The sequence below is a fragment of the Euprymna scolopes genome, chromosome 9, assembly GCF_053919585.1.
Source record: "Euprymna scolopes isolate OS-2025 chromosome 9, ASM5391958v1, whole genome shotgun sequence".
NCBI lineage: Eukaryota > Metazoa > Mollusca > Cephalopoda > Sepiida > Sepiolidae > Euprymna > Euprymna scolopes.
The window spans coordinates 442,494-468,052 of NC_136490.1; the positions used below are offsets into that span (position 1 = coordinate 442,494).

Sequence of the window (25,559 nt, forward strand, 5' to 3'; positions counted from 1 at the left end):
GCACAAAATTTGACACTTATAAAATTGCCTGCTCTACTTTTTGTAATGAAAATGATATTTTGTATTTGTAATATATAATTTAGTAGTGAATATTCTTAATGTAATGAGTATTTGTAAAAATACACTTTTTGTTTTTATAATATATACAAATATTACATGTCGCTACACGAGGGAGAGATCGTCAGAAAAAAATGTATATATATATATATATATATGTTTTCACATGTGACGGCATGGTCCTTAACAAATTAGTCAACACAATTCTGAATACCACTGCTGAATCGACATGCCATGCCATGAACAAATACCGTTGAATAGACATACACATTCCCAAGCAGAACCGAACAATCTTGCCAAATTGACACGTCACAATATGAAAATCCAATAACGCGAGACAAGTTATAAAGTGTATTTCAAAACTCGCAAATCACTTATCGGCTTGTTCGTTTCACAGCCGTTGAGCAAAATCAAATCGTCACTTTGGGGTAAGATGGGGGTAGTTCATTAGTGAACTTGATTTGTAATCAAAAGTCTCGGGTTTGCTTTTCACCCCAGGTAGGCCCGACTCATATGCTTGTATGCTTTCGCACATGCTCGGCACATCAAATCAGTAGAAAAGGTCAAAATAATTGCAGTACAATGTTTTTGTGCTATGCATTCCTATGAGGTATCTATGTGGACATTTTTAAAATCTAGAATAATAAAAATCGACTAATGTGAAATATAAAAATATTACAATTATTTATCCTGAATTTGATCATGAAAATCAAAGTGAAGAAGACTTACAAGTGAACTATGTAACAGAGACGTCTGCCACCATTCAAGAAAGAGGTTAAGCAGAAAGTTGAATAACATCCACTAAAAGTACCTGCATAACTAATTAGTAATCAAACTATGATGGTAGATAATGAATCTATATATAAAATGGTGTGTCAATGACTTAGGCCTGCCTATGGCAAAAATGTTCATCCAAGGGCTATACAAAGCTGATGCCAGAGTCCTTCAGCAAGTGATCGCTTAGGTTGCTTTGGTACCATATCATTTTTGATCATGTCAGGTCATTTTGACAATGAAATTGTGCCAGACAGAGAACCTAGATCTGTCAAACATATTGGCACACACTCTTGACATTTTGAAGAACTGCACTAGAGTTATAGAGCAGGCTGCAGTTGATGGATACTTCCCTGCAGATATAATGTAATGAATCCAATGATAGGGCAAGCAATTATCTAAGGGATGGTAAGATAATCAAAGGTGCTGGTGTCAAGCCCCAGAGAAATAACATGTGTTACTGATGTCAGCGGTATGGGCACATTGCTTGATTTTGTCTGAGAAACCAACAGGGAGGGACTAACAATTCAGCACTTATTTCATCCCCCAAACTTGTAAATGGTGCATTGCCGGGTGTAACTGTTCGCTTCAATGTAATACCATGTACAGCTTTAATTGATACCAGATGCATGCAGCCTCTAGTCCACAATACGTGTTGTAAGCAATAAATGAGGAGAGTGATCTCTGTGTCACAGACAGAAGCACACATAATTGCTGTGGAATAGGAGTGATGCAAGTTAACATTGGTGCAAAACTGAGCCCAATTTCACTGTAGTGTATGAAAAGAATACCCAGAAATGGACCGGATCTTGGCAATGGGCTGGTGACCAACCTTAAATTACATTGAAAAATAAACTTGCAGAATATCTAGTCCTAACACAAAACTATGAAGAATATGATGGTGACCTGCAAATGTGGATCAATAATGGCTAGCTACCAATATCCGGAGGACGAACTTGGTCCCCCCCCCCCAAAGAGACTAATTCTCCTCATCGCAGTTGTCCAGGAAAACAAATAGAAAGTTAAATGAGTAGGTGGGCATGCATACGGCCAACACAGATGTTTGCTTGCAAAAATTAAGGGAATAGCAACAGCAAGGACCAAACATTGCAGTGCTAGACGTACACTGAGCCTATTTGCAAGTACATGTTGATAAGTCTCTTTGGTTGTTCCAAACAGTGGAGACCAAGGGACAACAATATTGTCTTACCTGCCTCAGATTTGGGCTCAATGTCACCCCTTTAATAAGGCAGGCCATTGGTAACACTGTCCACAGCCAGAATACGATCATAAACATGACTATGTATGCTTATATTAACATTTTTCAAAAGAGAGTGTGTGCATTCTGCAACCCATGTCAAGGAACATTTGGAAAAGTTTGGTCTGGCAAGCAGGATCCCAGAACAGCTGAGGTTTCAATTATGTGTCCAGGAGGAGCAAGGAAAACTGTTATGGCAGTGTGGGATTGATCTTCCAGTCGTCCCTGATATACTTACCTGTCGAATAGTATTTTCAGTGTACAGATGATCGAAGACATTTGTTTGATGGTGGCCAGTAAGATCCAGTGTAAGGTGACTGTTGTATCTGTGGACAAGAGGTTACTGCTCCGTTGCCACCAGTGTGGTTGTGGAAAGCAATGGTTCTGTGGCAGAAAATGCAAACTAGTTTTGAGTGGTGCATAATGACAAGTATATGAACTTGGCTGAGCTTGATGCTGTGCTGTAAGGTTCTGACCATAAATGTCAGTGGAAAGCCAAAACCATTTACGAATGGACTCTACATGTGTATATCAGTTGATAACTGACACATTGTCTGGACAGATGAGAGTGCACACTAAAATAACCTCTGAAATTTTAATTAGGCGCCTGTCCATACTCCAAGAGTTGACCATAGTATATGTGGCGAAAATGGCTTACCATACAAACGTCCTCAGGTTTGTCTGTCCTGTGAGTCGCACGCGTCGAGGAAGAAAGAAAGAGTCCATCAGGGCGGGCGTGACATTTTGTAGTGAACGAAGTCTCGCGGGATCACGTGTGCATGCCTCATAAAAACAAGTCATTTGTGGGTGGGAGAGGAAGGAGAAATCATTTGACATTTAAGAAGCGGCAAAGTCAGTTGGAAGAATTTGTGTGAGCAGTGATTTTTGCCTGTTGATTGACTGCAGTATATGCACTGAAGATTGATGTAAGGCTTTTAAAGTTTCATAATAACCAAGCTGACAAACTTACATAGGTACAACAGTGATGGTAAAATGAAATTTGTAAAATCACAGAAACCAGAGAACCTATGTGCCAAAGCCCCTAAATACCTCAAGTACATGCAATTCATCAGTCCAGCAGACATCCCGGTGTGAAGAGGACATTGTACTTTGTAAAGTTAATCAACCTAGAAATAAATGAAGCTGAGATGCAGATGGAAGTTGGAGATTGTAAAAACTGCCAATCCATAGAACAGCTCTAGTGCATTAGAAGCCAGGTAGGCTTGATGTCACAAAACTGTAGCAGGGATGCTATGGATATAACCAATTTCGGCCCTAAACTGTACCTGACGTTGGTAGACTATGGCCCTAGCCAATTTGGCCATCTGAAAGCAGTTGCCCCGACAAGACTCTGCTTGCATCATCAAGCAGTAGAAAATTGTGTTCTGTGAAAAGGGGTCACCAATTAAGTTGCTTGCTGATAATGGAGTCGTATTTTGGGGAAGAAGATTACATGGATCAAGGAGATTACTGCGTTTACATGGATGTGGGACGTGCATATACAATTTTGGTGCGCCTATCTGATACCATCTGGAATTGGAATAATTGAGAGATTCCATCACACAATAAAATACTGTCAAGATTACATGCACAAACTTGGCTGCAGTTTACTGACATCCCACTATGCCTAAGGACATCAAGACAGCTACAATTGTACCTGCGAACATAATATACACCTATAGGACCTGTGTAAAGGGTATCGATGAAGAGGTGGTGTCTGATAATGAAGTTGCTAGTCTGTACAAGGAGAGAGATGCGGTTTGGATGAAAAATCTGCAGGGAAGATGTAAAACGCAGTTCAGTATGGATACAGTGAGGAAAATCTATAGCAAACAGTCTCAGTTAATGAAATACCATGCCACATAAAATATATGCATACACTGTACCAAAATAATTGCTCCATCCATGACGACATTACCTCCTCAGATGATAAAGCCCCATTGCTATACAAACGCCCACATGACAAAAGCTCCTCAGAGATTGATGCAGTCAAGAATCTAGAGCAGGAGGAGTTCCTGAACCTGTACCGCTAAAATGAAGTACCAGGAAAACTAGGCTACCTTACATTGCCATTTCTTTGGTCTCAACATAAGGGAGGAGTGTGATGAGCATGTGCGGAAGTGCTCAGGAATGGTGTGTCAATGTCTTAGTCAGGTTTACCTAGAGTGAAAATGGGTTCATGCAAGGATTATAAAAAGCCAACACTTGAGTCGTTCAGCGAGTGACTGCGGAGGATGCTAGAAATGAACAGCCAACGTCAGTTGCAGGAAGTAACCTACATCCAAAAGGAAAATGTCAGTGGACTAGACAGGAGACTGGCTAGATGAAATAAGGCAATGGTCAATAGGTAAAGACCAACTATAGAAAAATTAATAAGGGTTTCGACCTTTTTCTTAGCTAACTGAGGGTGTGGAAAATCTAACGATCATGCGAACAGGAAATAGGATTGGTGTGTAGACAAATGTATGTCATACATTTGTGATAAAATAAAATCAAAGGAGTGTTATGTTGGTAGTCCACCAGAAAACACCGGAAACTATTAAAATGGTCAATTATTATGCTGAAATTATAATAGTCAATTAGTATGATCATTGTAATATTTGTAAAAATAGAATGTTATCATAGCAAAATGAATATTTACAGAGAAAATTGTTACGATGTTTAGTAAATTAAGAAATGTAGAACATAAACAACAATTTATTATAGATTGACCTTTAGAATCTGACGACTTCTACGGAGAAGTCATTTTAAAGTGACGTGGACTTTAGGTAGAGTTTTGGGAAAAGATACGATGATTTGACAGACGAGATCGGAAACGAGAGAAAATTATTTATGTTAAGATGTTTAATAAATTAAGAAATGTAGAACATCAACAACAATTTATTATAGATTGACCTCTAGAGTTTGATGACTCTTACATAGAGGTCATTATAAAGTGACGTGGATTTTAGTGAGAGTTTTAGAAAAAGATACAATGATTTGATGAATCCGAGATTGGAAGCGAAAGGGAGCAGATGCAGAAGGATCATGAGTGAGAGAGAGCAGATCAAGTCGGATGGTGATGGCTCCCAGTAGAAAGGTAAGAATGTGTTAGTTTAGGACCAGCAGCAGTTTTCCAATGGGGAAACATCGGAAATAAAAGTTGTAGAAAAGACAACTCAATATTTGTTGATTCATTGGGATTGAACCTTCTTTTTAGCTGTTCCCGAGGATCCATCAAACAAGATCAGGATTGGACCAGGTATGTTTCTCTGATTGGTTTGAGGTTATTCTAGGGAACTGTTATTTTTTATTTTTTTTTACATGGAAGTCACCACTTATCCAGGCCCGGAAGCCACTCGGGGATAAGGGTTATTGCATGTACAGTAATCAATGGGATAATATCATAGTGATTGTTAGTAATGGAGCTTTGATAAAGTGTCTTACTTAAGGGGGCGGTTTATCAGGAATTTGTTTATGTTGGAATTGAAGACATCCAAAAGTTAGTCAGGTGGGAAACAAGCAAACGGAAGAGAGTTCCACAGGCATGCACTTCTAAGAAAGAAGCTTTGTTCATGGAATCTACATTTTGATTTTGACACCGATAAAGAGTGGGGAAAATTATTAAAAGTGGTTTCAACTAGACGGGTGTTTATCATGAAAGATTGGCGAGGGGGGACCAGAGATTGGAGCTCAGATGAGCACTTGCCATGGAAATAATGATAAAACAAAGACAGGCTCGCAAGGTCTCTTCTTATTTGTCACTTTTGTTACATGCCTACTGTTAAAATGTATCATAATGTTTATACCACTAGACATTACACAAGTTAGACACACGTACGTAATATATCCATGTCCCATCCACGTCATACAGAACCCCTAACAATACATATTCCTTCTGGTGCTGTATAAATACGGTCATATAGATCCCCCCTTCAACATAACACTGGTACCATGTTGTTTCAACTGAGTCATTTGGGATCGTGTTCAATTACTTCAGTGGAGTTCAGGATCATGTTGGGTTGTTTCAGCAGATTGGTTCAAGACCATGCTAGATGGTGTGGATGAAAGTGTTTGGTAGTATGATGGTATTTCAGCTCTTACATCATATCTTTACAGCTTTTACAAACTCATTAGAACAAAAGAAATGAAAGCTATATTATGTCATTAAATCTAATTGTGGTCAATTAATGAAGAATATGACAATAGTATTTAAAATAAGCTAAACTTTATCAGCATAATAGTACTGATTAGTGGGATCTTTCCTTTCCGTGACTCCATATTTCCAAAGTTTTCAAGTGACCTTTTATCGTAGTATATAGCTATTATATAAATGAAAGTCAGATGTTTTGTGTATGCATTTGTAAACATACTAACAATCTTAATCTTAGTAATTGTCTGTATTTTTGAGATAAGGTGTTTTCATTGATTGAGATTGTCGGACTGACAAGATGAGGAAGTCAGTCCGACAATCTCAATCAATGAATCTTAATCTTATTCATTTTTAAACATTGTAGGTTATATCTAAAAAATAATTTAATATCCCTATACTAACAGAACCCAGATTTATGCAAGAAATAATCTATAGTGATAAAAAAGGTTCATTTCATTTTTACTGTTACATTCAAAAGTAATATTTTAAGTGAAATTTGTTGACTGACTATGGCGAGAGGGAGAGATAAGGAGTGTGTGGACTATGTTCTTATTCTTTTTTTTTTCTAATTCAACGTCTGCATTAAATCATATTTCTTTTTGCAACTTTATACATGAGTGAAATAGTAAGAAAGAAGATTGAGCAAGAACAATGACTTAGAGAGACAAGGTTAAGGAATAAAAACGAAAGAGAAATAATTCGTATATATTTACTTATTATTAGAGTGATGAAAAACAGCTGTCCAGAAAGCAGCACTGAAGAGTACATCAATATCTGTATCGACCCTCCATGCTCATTATGAACAAGGCAGCTTCATAGCTGAGGCAATAAACTCATCCGCTTAAATAAAATAGGAGGCCTGTAGTACAAAAAATTTCCTAAAAAAGAAGCAACAAAGTTGATTCACCTAATGAATAAGAAAATTATTAAACCTATCCTTTACATGGAGGTGGGGGCGGGTGAGTTATTGAACCTAGTTTTTAGTTAAGGACAAAATGGAAAAGTTTTTTCAGTCAATATAGGTGCTAATTGATTATTTGGTGACATCTGGGCCAAATCCTATCTGTTCCATAAATTGCAATCAAAAATGTTCAGAGCAATTTGGATCTCCAACTATAGAAGTACCAAACTATATATAAAAATTGAATAAGTACAGGTTGAGAAGAAAATTCTTGGCAAATTTTTAATTTTGATTTCAAATATTTATTATTATGCATTTTCCACTACGTGTTCGTTAGAATACCTTTACTTTATATATAATTTTAATTTTTCACTCTAATTGTTTAAATTACAATCGTTTTGAAACAATTGTTTTCTTTTCAGAACATTGATTACAAGATAGGAAAACACAAATTTGCACAATTTTCTTATTTCAACTTAGGCTAGGTTGAAAAGCTGCTGATACAGGTCATGATATCAACGAAGCATTTGGCCCAGGAACTACTGAACACACAGCACAATGGTGGTTTTAAAAAAATTTGTGACAGCAACAAGAGTCTTCAAGATAATGAGCATCATGGTTGACAATGATCAATTAAGAGCTCTAGTCAAAGTTAATATGAAAAGTAGGTTCTTTACAACAACCAGTGATGCTCAGTTCAGTGGTTAGATGCAGACGAAGCTCTATGACAGTTCCTGAAGCCAGAGTTGCACCAAAAGAAGGTCATGCTGACTGTTTGATAGTTTGTGACTGATCTGATCCATTAGTTTATTGAATGCAAGCAAACCCATTAGAGTTGAAAACTGCAGTCAACAAATGGATGAAATGCATCAGAAACTTTGACAGCATCAAGCATTAGTCAACAGAAAAGGCCCAATTCTCCTCCATGACAATGCCCAACTGCACATTGCTAAACCAACCCTGCAGAAATTGAACGAATTGGACTATGAAACTCTGCCTTATCCACCATACTCTCCAAACCTCTCACCTACTGACTACCACTTTTTCAAGCATCTTGCCAACTTTCTGCATGAAAAATGCTTAAATTTTTTTTTAGCAATATCAAAAACGCCTTCAGCAACTTCATCGCCACCAGAACGCAAGATTTTTACATTACTGACATAAATACACTTGTTTCGCATTGGTAGAAGTGTGTTGATTCTGATGGTGCTTATTTTGATAATTTTTTGTCGAGATAGCTCATCTGAATTTAAAACTGCAAGAACTTTCTTGTCAACCTGATAACTAGCACACTCCCTAACTCTGGGGTGGATATAAAAATGAAAATAGATGTTCGTTTTTGAGGCAAAAAACAAAATTTAAAACATATGCAGAAAAAAAAGGAATAATGTAAAAAAGCTTTTTCAGGAGAAATAAAATTAAAAAAAAATATAGGGAAAATGTATTGAAGGATGATGCATGATTATAGACTCTTACTGTACTGAGCACTCTGTGCAGGAGTAAGTTTATGGCAGTATGAAATTCACAAGTGGTGCACATGTATAAATGTATAGAATTTTACCTAAACATGAAATAAACTGGTGATTTTTTTTTATACTTGTGCATTTAACGACCTGTTTTTCTATTAATATGTCTCAGCATAACCCGGTAACTTTTGTTACCCATTAGAATATGACAAATCACTCAGGCCATGAAAAATAAAATTCTCAGGAATATGAAAAATAACATTCTCAGGAATATTCCCTTAGGAATCCCTGGTAAATCAGAGATCCCGGCTACACATTTGAAATTGACAAATTAGTTTTCAACAGGAAGAAACAATGTTGAAAGGCTCTTTGAACCACTCTTGGGGTTTGGAGTATTCGACTCCATCAAGGATGGTTTCTTAGTGACAATACCAAATCATGATGCTGGAACTCTAACCCTTACCATAAAAAAAGTACATGAAAGCCTATGAAAAAGGTTACTAAAAATTATGTGGAAGGGATGGGGAAGGAGGCAAAGCAATGCAACAAGAATGCAGAACTAGCCAGAAGCTACTCAATAGCTACTTATTAGAATTTATTCAGATACAAAAACTTATTTGTCTCTGTAGGGAAAATTGTGGAAGTCAAGAAAATGTTATGCTAAGGAGAGGAGAGCTAGTGCTTGAAAGCTGTGTAGCAGTAGGAGGATGAACTAGACCATGACCAGGTAGCCAATGTCTATTGTTAAAAGCAGACATCAGGATGTGAAGCGAACTCTGTACTTCACCAGATTAACCTACCTGCAAGTGTCCAAAGAGAATGTGAAATCGGTTGTAAAAGTGTACAAAATCTGCCAGTCGATCGATCCAGCACCTGTTCAACTGGAAAAGAAATTGAGTGCAAAAGACAACTGGAACAGCCTGACAATGGATATAACTAATCACAATGGTGAGAAGTTTTTTACGCTTATTGATTGCAGTTCATCTAGGTTTGCAGTATGCCGGTTGCTGCATTGGCAAGATGCAACCGCCATCTTCCTTGAGTGAGGACCACTATTTGAAATACTGACCAACAATGGCACTGTGTTTATGAGTGAGGTGTTCAAGAGATTACGTTTATGAGCGAGGTGTTCAAGAGATTTATGGATAATTAGAACATGTATCTGTGTGTAAGTAGGAACAGAATCATCAAATGAAACCACAGAACCAGCCAGGAAGGACTGTACAGTGTATTAGGCAGTCGACTGATACAATGTCACTCCAAAAAATGCTTCCACAGCATTAGCCGAAGCATTGCATAAGTACCATGTCAGAATGATGGGCATTGAAGCCAACCCACTGGCTGAACTGGAAGTGACCAGAGAAAAGTTTGAGACGTCGTTTGGATAAAAAATCTGCGCACCAGGTGTACGACAAGATATGGTACCAGATGCGTCACTGAGGTAACCAGCATGCTATCAGTGCAGGTTGATGGTGTGTCCCCTCACATTAAAGACCCATAGCCAGCAACACAATCACAACCACCATTGGATGATGAAAGCAAATCAAATTCTGAGACCAGTGAGCCACTGCTCTGGGTTACACCAGCTTTATCAGGCAGAAGTTTGGATCAGCCTCCCTGTGGACACTGTGATTCTTGACCCTAAGACTGCAGACAGAAAGTACACATGAGGTTGAAACCTCTTCAAAGGAGTGCTCAGTGAAGACCATCACCTCCTGTCTATGATCATGAAATCAATGGGGAGTGTAGAGAAAATTGTGAAAACCAAGAAAACGGCTTACCATATCATCCGCGTGCGTCTGTCGAGGGGGGAGAGAGAATCAAGATTGTCATGCCCACAACTTTTATAACAAGCAATCTCATAATGTGACAAAAAATTTCACTGCCCGTGTGCAAAATTTTGCTGCTCGACTAAATAAAATGAGGCTGCGGGGAAAACGCAGAGACTGTTATAAGAATCCTTTTACCTTTATTTCAATTTTCTTTTTTTCATCCATTTTTTGTATTACAGTTTCCATAACAAATTACATAAAAACTCCTAACAAAAAATAAATAACATACCCCCCCCCAAAAAAAATAAAGGATTTTTCAAAAAACTTTTCTCACAAAAAAGGAACTATTCTTATAAAAAAATGTTTTTATTTGTTGCTGTTTTTGAAAACTTTTCTTAAAAAAAAAAACAATCTTTTCTACCCCATCCCACTTTTCTAACAAAAAACAACTTTTCTTACAAACAAATGTATTTTTGGCAGATGTGTATAATGAACCTCTCCCTTATAACTTTTTTCTTTTCACTTTTTGCCAAGTTTTTCAGCGGATTATTATCGGTTGGACACTAATCTACCAGATTCTAACAAACAAAAAGAAAAAAGTTTATATTTTGACATTTAAAAGGGTGGTCAGTTTTTAATTACAATGCTCTAGTAAAGCAATCCCCCATATTAGAAACATTCGACAAGAACACATCATGTGGGAGAGTTATTTTTATTTCTTCATTTGCTAAAACTTAATGAAAATTATTTTTGAAGACAGCGGGTGCTGTTTGGGTTTTTTTTTCAGAGGTGGTGTCCACTATTGGAGAGTTCCATCTGTGCAAGTTTTTCTTTTATTTTTAGATGGGGGGGGGGCGTCATTTTTATTTCTCACTTTTTTAAGTGGGGAGATCATATCTAACTTTTATGCTCTGATTTATAATTTAATTTTTTGGGCCGTCACTCCTCTCCCCACATTTACCGCAATAAGTTAAATTATAAGTGAAAGAAAAAATGGTAGACAGGAATCCCCTCCCCTAAAAATGTTGCCAACTCAAAGAAAAAAATAATCGTTTTTTGAAAGCTCACGGTATCGTCTATGCATAAGTACCAGTTTTGTTTTAGTTTTTCACAATTCAAAATAATTTTTAATAATAATAAAAAAAAATTTGAAACATTTTGTTTTCTCATTGAGTGTCTCTAATATGGGGAATCGATTTACTATAATGTTGTAATTAAAAACTGATCCCCCCCTTCTAAATATTGACTTTTTTGCTTTTGGTTTTTGATAATCTGGTTAGATTAGTGTCCAATTGACAATAATCTGCTGAAAGATTTACATAAAAAACGAAAGCAATTATAAGAGGGTGCACATTGTACATGTCCACTGTATTTTCATTTAAACAGAAAATATTTATTCATGAAACTTATGTAGATTGATGTTATGTATTTATTGTATTTCCATTTATTTTCATCAAAATGACTATGCAATAATAGTTTCTTTTTGCTTGTTTGGTTTTTTTTTAGTTTTAAAATTTTATCATTACTCTGCATATTCCTGTGGTTTATGTAAACTGTCAGGATATACTGAGGCAACATCATGGAAAAGCGGTTCATTAAATGCTTAAGTACAGTTTTTTAATGATAAAAAAATAAATAAAAATAAGCGGGGCAAGATCAGCAAAGCTACCCTCCTCCTGCAGGACAACGCTCCGGTCACAACTCGCATGTCGCCAGATCAGAAGCACAGGGGGTGCAGTTATGAAATCCTTCCCCATCCTCCCTACTCTCCTGACCTTGCACCCTCTGATTTTCACCTCTTCCCAGCCATGAAGTTGTTTTTGAAAGGAAAGCGTTTCCCAGATGATGCAACCTTGATTTCTGTAGTCGCATCGTGGTTGGAGGACCAACCTGTGGTGTTCTACAAAAACGATCTCCAGAGCTGCATCAAACGATGGGAGAAATGCATAACTCTGTGTGGTTCCCATGTAGAGAAAGACTAATAACTGTGCCAAGTATTGTTGCTTTACTTCTATGGGAAGTGGGTAGGGGCATAACTTATTGCATGTCCCTCGTAGACACTTGAGGCACTCCCACATTTATATCATATTGTTTAGATTTACAACCGTCGAGGACAACCTGGATTTTTCTCTTATCTAAGGATTTAATTATGTTAAGTATTCTTCCAGTGATTCCGTATGATCTGATTTTCTTGAGAAGACCTTCATGCCATACCCTGTCCAAAGCCTTAGATATTTCTAGAACTACCGCTCTACCCTCCCCTGCTTTGTCAAGTGAATGGTATATATGCTCAGAGATTACAGTTAGGATGTCTGCTGTGAAACAGGCTTGCCTAAATCCATATTGTTCGTCAGTAAGAAGTTTAGCATCTGTAAGGTGATGGACTCAAATATTTTGGCGAAAAGTGTGGGGGGGGGAGGCTAATGGGGCGATAATTTACTGGGTCAGTTCTTTCTCCAGAATTCTTGAAAACTGGTACCACAGAAGCAGTTTTCCAGCAGTCAGGAAAGCAAGATTCATTAAGGCATTTGTTGTAAAGTTTGGAGAGAACTGGAGCTACTTCGGCGAAGCACTTTTTTAATAGCACAGCCGGGATAAGATCAGGTCCACATGCTTTTGAAGTGTCAAGATTTTTTCTGATAGCATGCACCTGAGCAGGGGTGATTTTCAGATCGTCTAGTGTAGCATCTGTCCGCAAAGGAAAGTCAGGGAGGTTGTGGTTAGCAGGGTCCAGTGTGGAGTTGGAGGCAAACAGACTGGCAAACATGTTAGCCTTCTCGGTTGCTAAGTAAACAATCTCATGATTGTTGGATAGTGGGGGAATTATTGATTACCCATTATTTACTACACTGTTGTAGATTTTCCAGAAATCACGGGTTTCTAATTTCTGTGCTTCAATGCATTTTTTTGGTGGTTTCAGTAAATTCTCTCTTAGCTGTCTCTATTTCTTTCTTACAGTTACTTCTGGCTTCTATATACTTCTGTCTGTTTGAACTGGACTTATGTCAGTTAAATCTGCGGTATGCATGCTGCCTTTTCACAATGGCAGCTGCACAAGTAGAAATAAGGAATAGGGGAGAATGGGGCTTGCTATAAAATTTCTGCATGGGGACATGTGCTTCAATTGCCGTTTTAAACCATTCAGCTGTCTCATTTGCACACTGTTCAGCAGGAAGTGAAAAGATATTTCGCCAAGGGGCATCTCTGATGAGATCACTGATGGCTTCCCAGTCAGCCTTTATATAATATCTCATTGTTTTCAGTAATGGTTCTTCGGTTTTGGCTCTAGATTTTAGGGCGATTTTAACCATTATCACTGCATGATCAGCGTTCCCAAGTGGGCTGTGGGCATTCGTAACACAATCATCGGGACCTGTGGACAGAAGTGGTGCGTGTTGTTCTTGCTAGTCTGAGAAACAGGTTGGAAATGTAACCATCTGTATTAGGGAATGAGATATAGAGAAGCTATGTGTTGTACTACCAGCTGCATCTGTGTAAGTAGAAAATCCAAGCCAGTTGCTTAGGTGGACATTGAAGTCACCAAATACATGTACTTGTGTGCTAGTGTGGAGGGAAAGTGCTGTATCCATGCTGCCAGAGACTTTGTTTATTAGGGTACAGTCCTGGGTCGAGGGAGAGTGGTAGAGAAAATAAAAGTAACTAATATTATGTTGCATGTAAAGTCTAAAGCACATAAAGGCTTGATTGTCCGATTCTAGTTTTGTTTCTCTAGTCAAGGGGAGGGTGTTTTGAATATAGACTCCAAGCCCATGCATATGTTTGTCAGAGTCCTTACGGCAGAGTGGAAGATATCTGAGCATGTTAAAGTAGTTAGAGAGGATGGAAGAACGTAGGTTAGTCTCACTTAATGCTAAGATATCCGGGGTATTTGTAAGGAGAAATGCTTTAACATCATTTAAATTAGTTCTAAGCCCATGGATGTTCATAAATGCAAGCCTCAAGGGAAGAGACAATTTTGTTTTGTTTGAGTTTTGTCTTGGTTTAAGCGCAATTTTAGATTGTACTGTCATTTTTTTTTTTTTAGAGTTTCAGTTTAGGTAAGGGGTGCTGAACAAGTTATTATGCAGAATACCAGACATGCAACACAAGTAGACCATCAGTTGACCTTCCATCTAATAGGATTGTTGCCTCAGGAAAGCCCACTGGGGATGAGTGCAGGGTCCCTTTCCATGCGCGACATGGCACTATCAACATCCCGATATTATTCAACTATTGATGGAGCAGCCGCTCTAAGTGCTACCAAAGAGTTAGGGCTCTGTACTACCAGTTGGAAACAGCAGCCAGGAACTGTCAATCCGGTTTACATTTAAGAATGTTTAATTGGACTAACTTTTAAAGAAATAAAAAACTTCGAAAACTTTTGATGATGCAAAAGCATAGGCGACACGAAGTCCGCAGCAAAAAGTGTCCGATAAAAAAATCATTTTATTTTTCTAAAAAAATATATATAAAGAAATCAATAAACATTTCATAAAGTAATATATATTTTAAGTGCTAGTGCACTTATTGATCTGCGCTATTTTTTAAATAGTATTTTTAAGTTTAATTAAAGTTTTATGAAATCTGTTTTTATTAAATTGTAAGGTTAAAATACAGAAATGGTACAAAACACCCTTCTCTACCCATGTTAAGAATGGCTTTCTAAATAATGTTATTATTTCAGCACGGATAAATAAGTGTACTAGTACCATATTTTATCATACTAAAAACAAATTCACAACAATGAAACGATCACATTTTATTATTTTATGAAATAAATAAGTAATTAAACGAATTTGTTTTTATTTGACACTGTGTGCTGCCGACTACGAGTCACCTACTCCTGCATCACCAAACGTTTTTCTTTGAGAATTTATTTTATATTTTCAAATGAACAGATTACAGTATATATTAATGAGAAAACAGATTAACATTTTCTCAAACAAAATAATATTGCCTTTTGTAATGCTTTTGCGGCGGCATAGGCCATCGTTCTAAACATTTGTTCAAATTAATAAAATAAACATAATAAGTTTGAGAATCAAATTAATTAATTGAAATAAAGGTACTTCTACAGTTTATCGCCGAAAATAGAGACGCCATTTTATTTCGAGCACCTGTCGATTAGAATCAGAGGGAGAAATCAGTATTTTAAACTATGGCCCAAGTAGGAAATAAATAACAAGAAAATTAAACTAGATATTAGTTACTTCCGGAAAGAACTATGAAAAAAGGTAAATAAAGAAAGTGAAAGACCATATATCCGTACTTGTTTAATTGGAAATGTTTCGATTTAATTAATGAAAACAGGAAAGCTTTTCAAGCGTATATATATATATATATATATATATATATATATATATATATATATATATATATATATATATATATATATATATATTATTAAAAACAGAAAATAAAAAAGACATTATTATTAAAAGCAGAAAATGAAAATGATATATTCATAATTATTTGAGCCGCGAGCGTCATTTGAAAACCAAAATATTTATTGTATAAAATTGTAGTAAAATATAATTGTACAGACATTTATTGAAAAGTCTGCGGTAGATTAAGAAAATATAATTTTAATAAAACAATTTTGTAATTTTTTTGTTATTTATTTCCTACTTCGGTCATAGTTTAAAATACTGATTTCTCCCTCTGATTTTAACAACAGGTGGTCAAAAAAAGGGCGTCTCTATTTTCGGCGATAAACTGTAGAAGTACCGAAATAAATTTAATATAAACACCATTAAAATGGTAGATCGAAATAATAACATTAAATCTCGAAGTGTCATTTTGAACTTCATTATAGAACAACAACAAATTAAGGAAGGAATTAATACTTACTTTTCGTCAAATCTTGTTAAGCTTAATTTGTTGTACAGAAACAACGTATATCGTTTGAAAATTTAAACTTAAAATGTTATGAAAAATGGTCTTACAAATAATTAGTTGTGCTAAACCGGAAAAGAATTTCGAATTATCTCCCCTTTTGTATTTCTTCTATTCTATTTTCCTTTTTTAATGAAAAAGACTTCGGGTTTGTGTTACTATACACATAGATTCGAAAAAGTGGTAAAAATCGAATATATGCCAAATAAATGTTATCAAAGGAAAGATAAGTTACTCTTCTACCTCTCTGGAAAAGTATTTAGTGGTTTTACTCACTTTAAAACGTGTAATCGGTTCGAAAATCATGCAGTGTTTATCGATATATTTTAAAAAGAAAAATGGCGGTATGCTCGCAGTCGAACACAGTAAGTTTGGGAAAACGAGTTTAAACAAAAAAAATTAACAAAATACTGTTAGAAACTCACTCTATATGTTACCGTGACATGGGCGGACATTAGGTACGGGCAAATTGAATACCGAGGCTTAGGGACTGCCAAAAGTCACCACAGAATTACCCCACCCTATATGTAACACGATGTAACTTTATTTATATCAATCAAAAAACAAATATATAACAAATAAATGTTATCAAAGGCAAACTGGATATTTTTTGTGTTTTTATTCAATGTAACATATTTATTCACCTCGAAAAACATACAGTGTTTACCGATATATTCGAAAATTCAAGATGGCGTCTCACACCCTCTTTAACACCGTAAGTTTGGGAAAAGGTGTTATAAATAATAAACTATATAAAATACTATTAAAAAACACCGAATATATGTCAACCTATGTCACGGTAACATATATTGAGCGAGTTTTTAACAGTATTTTATTCGGTTTTTATTTATAACACCTTATCCCAAACTTACCGTGTTAAAGAAAAAATCAGACGCCATCTTGAATGTTCCAATACATCGTAAACACTGTATGCTTTTCGAGCTGAATAAACATGTTACATTGAATAAAAACACGAAAAATATATCCAGTTTGGTAGAAAAGTAACTTATCTTGCCTTTGATAACATTTATTTGTTATATATTTGTTTTTTGACAACTTTTTCGAATCTATGTGTACAGTAATACAAACCCAACTTTTGTACCATTTAAAAGAAGAAGGGCAAAATAAACCAGTAATAATTTTTTAAAATTTTTTTCATCGAACGAAAATAGTGAAATTGCGAGACGAAAATCGTGTTTACATAATTGGCGCTTTAAAATAACGTTCCATGTAGTAGAGACATTCCGAACGTGAAAATATACCCGTATTTAATAAATCTAGCAAAAATCAACTAATGGTCAGATTTTCGTGAAATTTTCGATACTTATCCATTTTAGAATGAAATTACATATAAAATGCAGTTTTCGTAAAACATACAAGGGGAAATTTTTTCGAAATTCGAACAAAATATATTTAAATCTATCGAAATTTCTATTTATAATGAAACATAAGAGTTCAAATAAGTAAAAATATTTATTTTTAAAAAATTTAAATACACATATTGAACAAAAATTTACCTTGAAGTTGCAATTGAAAAATTGATATAAACGTAACATTATTGTTATTTTTAAATAGCGTTTTTTTCGAATTAATATATACTATAATCAGTTGAATTGCCAAGAAAAAGAAAATTCGTAAACATTAATTCATTTTTAAAAGATTAAAACGATTAAAATTTCATTATTTATTAGCTCTGATCCCCATCTGGCATCAATTGAAATGGATGACTCTCGTCTAAGAGAAGCCTCATGTTTTGACAAGCTTCTGGGTTTGATCTTTACACCTGATCTGAAATGGAACACGTACATCAAGTCTGTTGCCAAGGTCGCTGGAAAGATGGTGGGATCCTTCTACGGCTCCAGAAGATATCTCACTAATGCAATTCTCTATCTATATAAAAGCCAAGTACGTCCAAGGATGGAATACTGCTGCCATATCTGGGCAGGAACTGCTAAAAAAAGCCTATCCTGCCTTGACAGAGTACAAAATAGACTTCGTGGTTTAGTGGGGGATGCCTTTTTCTCTTCTCTGCAACCTCTCTCCCACAGAAGAGACGTTGCGAGCCTATCTTTGTTTTATCGTTATTTCCATGGCAAATGCTCGTCTGAGCTCCAATCTCTGCTCCCCCCTCGCCAATCTTTTACAAAAATCACCCGTCTAGCTGAAACCACTGTCAAAAATTTTCCCCACTCTTTATCTGTGCCTAAATCCAAACGTAGATTCCATCAACAAAGCTTCTTTCTTAGAACTGCACGCCTGTGGAACTCTGTTCCGTCTGCCTGCTTCCCACCTGACTACAACCTGGATGTCTTCAAGTCCAATGTAAACAAATTCCTGATGAACCAGGCCCCCTTAAGTAGACACTTTATTAAATCTCCACACTAACGTACTGTACATACAATAACCCTTATCCCTGAGTGGCTTCCGGGCCTTGATAAGTGGTGACGGTGACCACCTTGTAAAAAAAAAAAAAAAAAATTCAAAATGTTCCGTTACAACAGAGATTTTTGATTAATTGTGTTTAATTTTTTTTTAATATTAGGTTTTAATATAAACACGACTCTTGTCAGCTATTTTATCGCCAGATTAAAACCAATTTTAAAATATTGCACAAATATCAGCATTTTGTAGACCCCCCCCCCTCATATTTTGTTTGTCTCTTTTTACTGAACAAAATATGGAAGCCCCTAGGTAACCAAAAGAACATTCAGTAAAACCGTATTTCATATTTAATATACAAATGTTTATACTATTGTTAATCATTAAACTGTGTAAATCTTAAAACCTAACAAAATTATAACAAAGATTAATTATTAAGTGTAGTTTGAAGAAGATACACAAAGGTTTTAAAAAAATCATTAAGTCGCTTCTGCTTTTCCATAGTTCGTATAGTTTACACAACATGCGGAAACATGCGGTCCAATCTTTACAATCGTTTGACGTTTGGCAGTCCCTACCGAGGCTCAAAATGTATAAAACATTTTGAGCCCTCTCTTTACTTTTTAAAAATTCACCAAAAATCGGGAAATGAACCAATTTGAATGAAATTTTCAGTATTTATCAAATAATGATCATGGAATATAATGAACCCATCATATTTATTTAAATCTTAGTGGAAATGTATTACTTTTGTTTAAAAAACAACACCTTTATTAAAGTTATGATTTTCTGTAGTAAAAAAAGAATGAAAGAACTTATTTTTGCTTTTTTTATGAAAATAAAGCAACGTAAATTATAACAATTTTTTTAAAAATTATTTAATTTTTACAGGAACATTACGAAAAAAGCCCCTAAAATCCGTATTAATGAATTCGATATAACTCGAAGTAAAATGAATTTCTCGAACTACCGATAATACCATTGAATTAAGCATTGTTTGTTTAATATTTTCACACACACACACACACATATATATATATATATATAATAGCAAAAATATTTCTATTTTTTTTTAAATTACAGATTTCGCATAATTTTTATATGCAAAATTTTAATAATTTTCTTGCTTGCATGAATATGAAACTTTCTCCGTAACATGATTTTTATATAATCTCGAACAATAATTAAAAAAAAATTAATTTAAAAACAGGAACATAAAAAATAAATTAAAAAATAAAAATTGATACAAACGTTCAGAATAGGAATGTACGGATGCACGTCTGGGAAGGGGGGAAAGAAATCTGACACCCCTATCTCCCCTTTACTATCATGACTTCATTTTGAAACAGTGTTTCGATTGGCTGAAATTTTGGGCTTCCGTATAATCGTGTTTACAAACCTTTATTTGTTGCGTTTTGGGCGAACAGCAGAATTGCTTTTTGAGGGCTAATTAAGCTATTTTTATACAAACAAGGTGTTTTTGTTTTCGTGTTTTTTTTTAATTCAATATCTTAAGACTTTACTAATTATCTTAAAAATAGACCCAGAAAAATAATATTTATCTTTAAAAGGATTTTTACAATGAATTTATTTAACTTCAAAATTTAGCTGAATTGGTTAGTTCGCCGTGAAAACATTTTTCATAACTTTTTTTTTCACGCGTACAAATATTTTTTCCTTTAGGAAATTAACTTTAGTCTCTAATCTTTCAAATACAATCAAAAAGTAGTCAGAAACCTACAAACAAATTATGATAAATCGGCTTTCAAAACTAGCTCCCTCTATCTTTATCCGCCCATTTTTGCTTGTACCTAGCAAACATATATTTGGTGTGTTTCTAACAGTATTTTGTATAATTTGTTTGTTTAAACTCGTTTTCACAAACTTACCATATTCAACAGCGAGCATGCCGCCATTTTTTTTTTTTTAAATATATCGATAAACACTGCAGGATTTTCAAACCGATTACACGTTTTAAAGTGAGTAAAACCACTAAAAACTTTTCCAAATAAGTAGAAGAGTAACTTATCTTGCCGTTGATAACATTTATTTGTTATATATTTGCTTTTTTTTTTACCATTTTTTCGAATCTATGTGTATAGTAATACAAACTCAAGACTTGTTCAGAAAACATAAAAATCAAATCAACACACTTGTTGAGATTTTTGCATCTTTTCCAAATATATTCGGCAAAGAATATCTCCCCCCCCCTTCCCCCAAAATATTCCAATACCCCGCCGAAAAGTATAAACTCTGCAGATTAAGGAGCACCTAGCTACCAGCTTTGGAATATTCTGCCAAATAATAAAAACTTTTTGTAAATTTCTACTTTATATCTCTGTTCTTATCATTATTTATCGTAAGCTCTACTATGGTCAGTGAATGTATTGAGCTTTTTTATTTGGTTGGGATTAAGATATAAATAACAATATTTATATTGGATTTTGAAATTTGCTTCTTTTTTTTTATTAGTAAATTCCCCCTCAAAGCTTTTCTGCTTATATATAAAATAAAAATTACAATTAAATTTACCAAAATGATCTAAGATGGTAAAACTAAAGTATATTATAAATATTAAAGAATTAATATTTATAAAGTAATCTCAACCAGATGTAAAAACTTGATTAAACCAAATAGGAGATAGAGCTTATAATAAGAGCAAATAGTTAATAAAACATAAACCAAATAGGAGATAGAGCTTATAATAAGAGCAAATAGTTAATAAAACATGTTAAAAAACACTTTGAAAAAGAGTTAAAAACATATTTAATCTGAAAAGGAAACACTTAATAAGTGGATAGTCCTTAATCCGCGGACTTTCGAAGAAATACTTTCCTTCTCATCAGAGGGTAGGAATTAGCAAAATGCGGGATCGGATTTTGCATACAAAAGTATTTGATGAAACTGCAAGTAAGTCAAAGATTTTACTTGATAACAAAAAGTGAAGCAGAGTGAATATGGTGAAGAAAAAGGTGATTTCACATGAATGGATAGTCTGGTGAAAGGTAAAGTATCCAATGACGGTTAAATCCAAAAATGTAAATCCAAGAAAGTTAAAAGAATTTCCATTCGCACAAGTAAAATCCAAGGAAATCGCGTAATTGGAAAATGGTCCAAAATAATCTAAGAGGCCGAAATCCGTGGAATAATTCACAAATATGTACAAGGAAACGGGAAAAAATTCCAATAATATTAATAAAAGAAAAATAAGATGCGTTTAACATGGCTGCTGAGACAAAGTGTAATTAAGAAAAATCAGTGAAGAAGAGAGAAAAAAAAGATTAAATGGTGATAGAATTAAATATAAAATAGAAAAGCAAATGTCAAAATGACCCAGACAAGATGATGTTAAAAGGCGCAAAAAATATAGGGCAAAAAGAGGTCAACTGAAATGTACAGGTTATTACTTAAGAAAATGTCAGTAAGAGTTATTAAAAGACACTAAATGGAAACAATGAATAAATTAATAAATAAACAAATAAAATATAAAATAACAAATTTTAAAGGGGAGAGGATGGCCGGTATCTGCAAATTCCGGATAAAGCAAGTAAGTATGTAAGTAAATGCATATAGTAAAATATAAGTAAATATACATACAGGATATGAATGTGTAGGTAGATTGATATATTTCAAAATATTTCAAATGACATATTGTTTGAATTTGTCGAAATGATCTTGAAACAATTGGAACTAACAATGAAATACACTTTTTGTTGCTATCAACTCATTTCTTGAAGTTTTCGTTTTTGTTAAAACAGTATATGAATGCTCAATTATGAAATATAATAATTTTGTAGCTAACTTCTTAAGTCATCTCTCCTTTTTGGCTTAAATTTATTGGTATATGAACAATTACTGAATTATATTAACCCAATATAATTCGGAATACTACAAATTTTATATATATATATATATATATATATATATATATATATATATATATATATATATAGTAAACGTGTCCAATCTCTGAATCTAGTTGGGTTGCTGGACTCAAATAAAGGTAAATGTGTAGTTTAGTGGTGTAAATTATTTGACAGACGAAAAATTATAACTACTATTTATTTTTATATAAACTATATTATTAGACTCAAAGGCTGAAATAAAACCAGAAAAAAATTATTTTTATTTTTTCAGCATTTTTTTTTATTAAACTAAATGTACGACATTCAAGGCGCCGTTTACTTTTAAAATTTGTCCTTTCTAAGGTTTGACAAATTTTTTTTTTTTTTTACACTTTTTAATTACAAAAAAATATGGCGGCTACAAACATGGTTCCTTGAAAGAGTATAAAAAAGGCCAAATTTGGCCTTAAAAAGGCTAATGTGTCAAACATTAGAAAGGCTGAATTTTAAAAGCAATATGACGGCCTCGAATGTCGTACATTAAGTCTATTTAAAATGATGAAAAAATAATAAAAATGAAATTTTTTCTGGTTTTATTTAAACCTTAGTTTTTATAATTTTTTTGTCAAATAATTTACACTGTAAAATTACACATTTACTCAAATAAATATTTGAAGCCAAATCTTTCAGAAAAAAAGACCAAGAAGACAAAATTGATAATTGTAGCCAAATTTTCACAAACAATTATAGCCAAATTGAAAAAAAAAAAAAAAAAACTAGTGTGTAAAATATATAAACATTTATATATTTTCACATCATTATTTTTTGCGCTTGTTTGTTGATTGGTGAAGTTTTAAACCGATGCATTTGATATGTATTTATATATCGAAGAGTTTAACTCACAGATATTTGCATCTTTTTTATTAAGATTTTTTCCAAAAAACAAAACAAAAGGCAAGAAAATATAAAAAAATATGGAAGTTTACTTGTTCTAGTGCCTGCAGCTGTCAAGCTACCCTTTCCAGTGTCGGCCAACATCAGGCTACTCACTTCAGAGGCTGTCAATGTCCAGTTACCTCTACCAGTATATTGACGTCTAGCAGCCCTGGTCTAGTACCCACTGTCATCTGGCTACCTCCTCCAATTGCCTATTAACGTCAAGCTGTCCCATTTCAGAGTCTGATCTCGATTTGCTAGTACTGACCACAATTTCCAGGCCTTTTAAATTTGCCATTTGCATTTATTTCTTTTTGGTAAGTAAAAGACTTCAGCATTTCTTATTCTTCTTTTGCTATTACCATTATATTTTTGGCTCTGTGTCTACTTTATAGCTGTATGATTGATTGGCACACCTCCACACTGCCTCCTGACTTGTTGCAACAAGTGGTGACCTCCTGAGTGATCCTAAGATACACACATGAAGGAGCAGTTAGCAAAGAAGATGACAAAAAAACCTACACTATCTTTGGATGCATACTGCAGCTGTTGACATTTCACCTAGACTGGACCAACTACGACTATCAAACATCTCAACCAACTGAACCGAGAACCAACACTGAGCTTTTAACTTCATACGAGATGTAGAAAGTCAAGCTCTGCAAATATCTGCAACACCTTTCAAGGCCTATTAACTTTCTCCAACAACTGATTCAACAGCTCAAACCCTCATGGACATTCGTCAAGTATATAAAATCCACAGATATCACCAATAACATAGATGTTCGATGATTCAATTAACATACAGGGAACCCAATCAACTCGAACGATGCACACCAACACCAGCACAGACCCACTTGTACTTGGCACTGCAAGCTTTGCACAACTGACTTCCACCATAGTGTACCACCAATCTTGACAATTATCTACACAACATAGAAGACACAACCAACAAGTGCAGACTCATCTGTACTCATCTCTTGGACTCTCCAGACACACTTGCAGACTAAGAACTCAAACAATCATGCAAACCCACTTGCACTCACCAATCACTTTCAACCAACCATGCTGAGACATATATACAACAAAACTTTCTCAACAATCTTGCACTCATTAGAGGATAGTGCATTACATCATCATAATCTAACCATTAGCACATCTTAAATTAATCTAACAGATAGTTGAATTATTATGTCATACTCGTCTCACCATAATGTCATTGTATATTTCAAACCTCCATCATTTTGGATTAATAAAGTTGTTGTCCGAAAATAGCATTGACCTGCTTATTTATGATGGAGGTTGTAGAAAAATAATCAGCATCATTAATCAAGATTCATGTATAATACTATAGACCCCAACTTCGCAGGGTTTCCATAGTACATAGGATCCTCCGGGTTATGACGGCTTTTAACTGGAACATGGTATCCCCACAAAAAAAAAAAATGCGAAAGAAAAAGCTGGACAACATAATTGGCCGGGTAAGCAGAAAGTGTGGTTTCCAATCTAGAAAAACGTCAACAGAAAAGGTTGGGCCATTGACGAGCTGTTGTAGTGTTAAAACTAGCACAACAAATTGAAAGTGGAATGTCAGACATCCAAAATGATCTACTGCCCTCCTTGAGAGAATACCATCAATTCCGCAATGACCTTTCCACCGTCAATGGTGTCATTATATACAAAGACAGGATAGTGGTTCCACCGTTACTGAGAAAAGATGTGCTTACAGCGTTGCACTCTGCACATCAAGGCATTTCATCCATGATGTCAAGAGCAGAAACCTCTGTGTTTTGGCCTGGTATAAGCAATGACATCACCAAACTTAGAAACTCTTGCAATCATTCCAACCAAAATGCTCCATCTCAACCAAGTGCACCATCAACGCCACCCGTCTACCCCTTTTATCCATTTCAGTGTGTATGTGCGGACTTCTTCCACTACAAAGGCAGTAATTACCTGGTGATTGTTGATAGATACTCAAACTGGCCCATCATTGAAAGGGCACACAATGGTGCTTCTGGCCTCATCGACTGCTTACGACGCACATTCGTCACATTTGGAATAGCAGATGAGTTATCTTCAGATGGTGGCCCAGAGTTTACAGCTTCAACAACCAGAGATTTCCTGAAGACCTGGGGTGTGCA

The 25,559-nt window shown here is 34.9% G+C and overlaps 1 protein-coding gene across 2 annotated transcripts in view; it reads right to left on the reverse strand.

The window, feature by feature from the left end:
* LOC145284415 (uncharacterized) overlaps positions 1-25,559 on the reverse strand; it is a 92,055-nt gene that overhangs the window by 38,651 nt on the left and 27,845 nt on the right. The window lies entirely within an intron of this gene.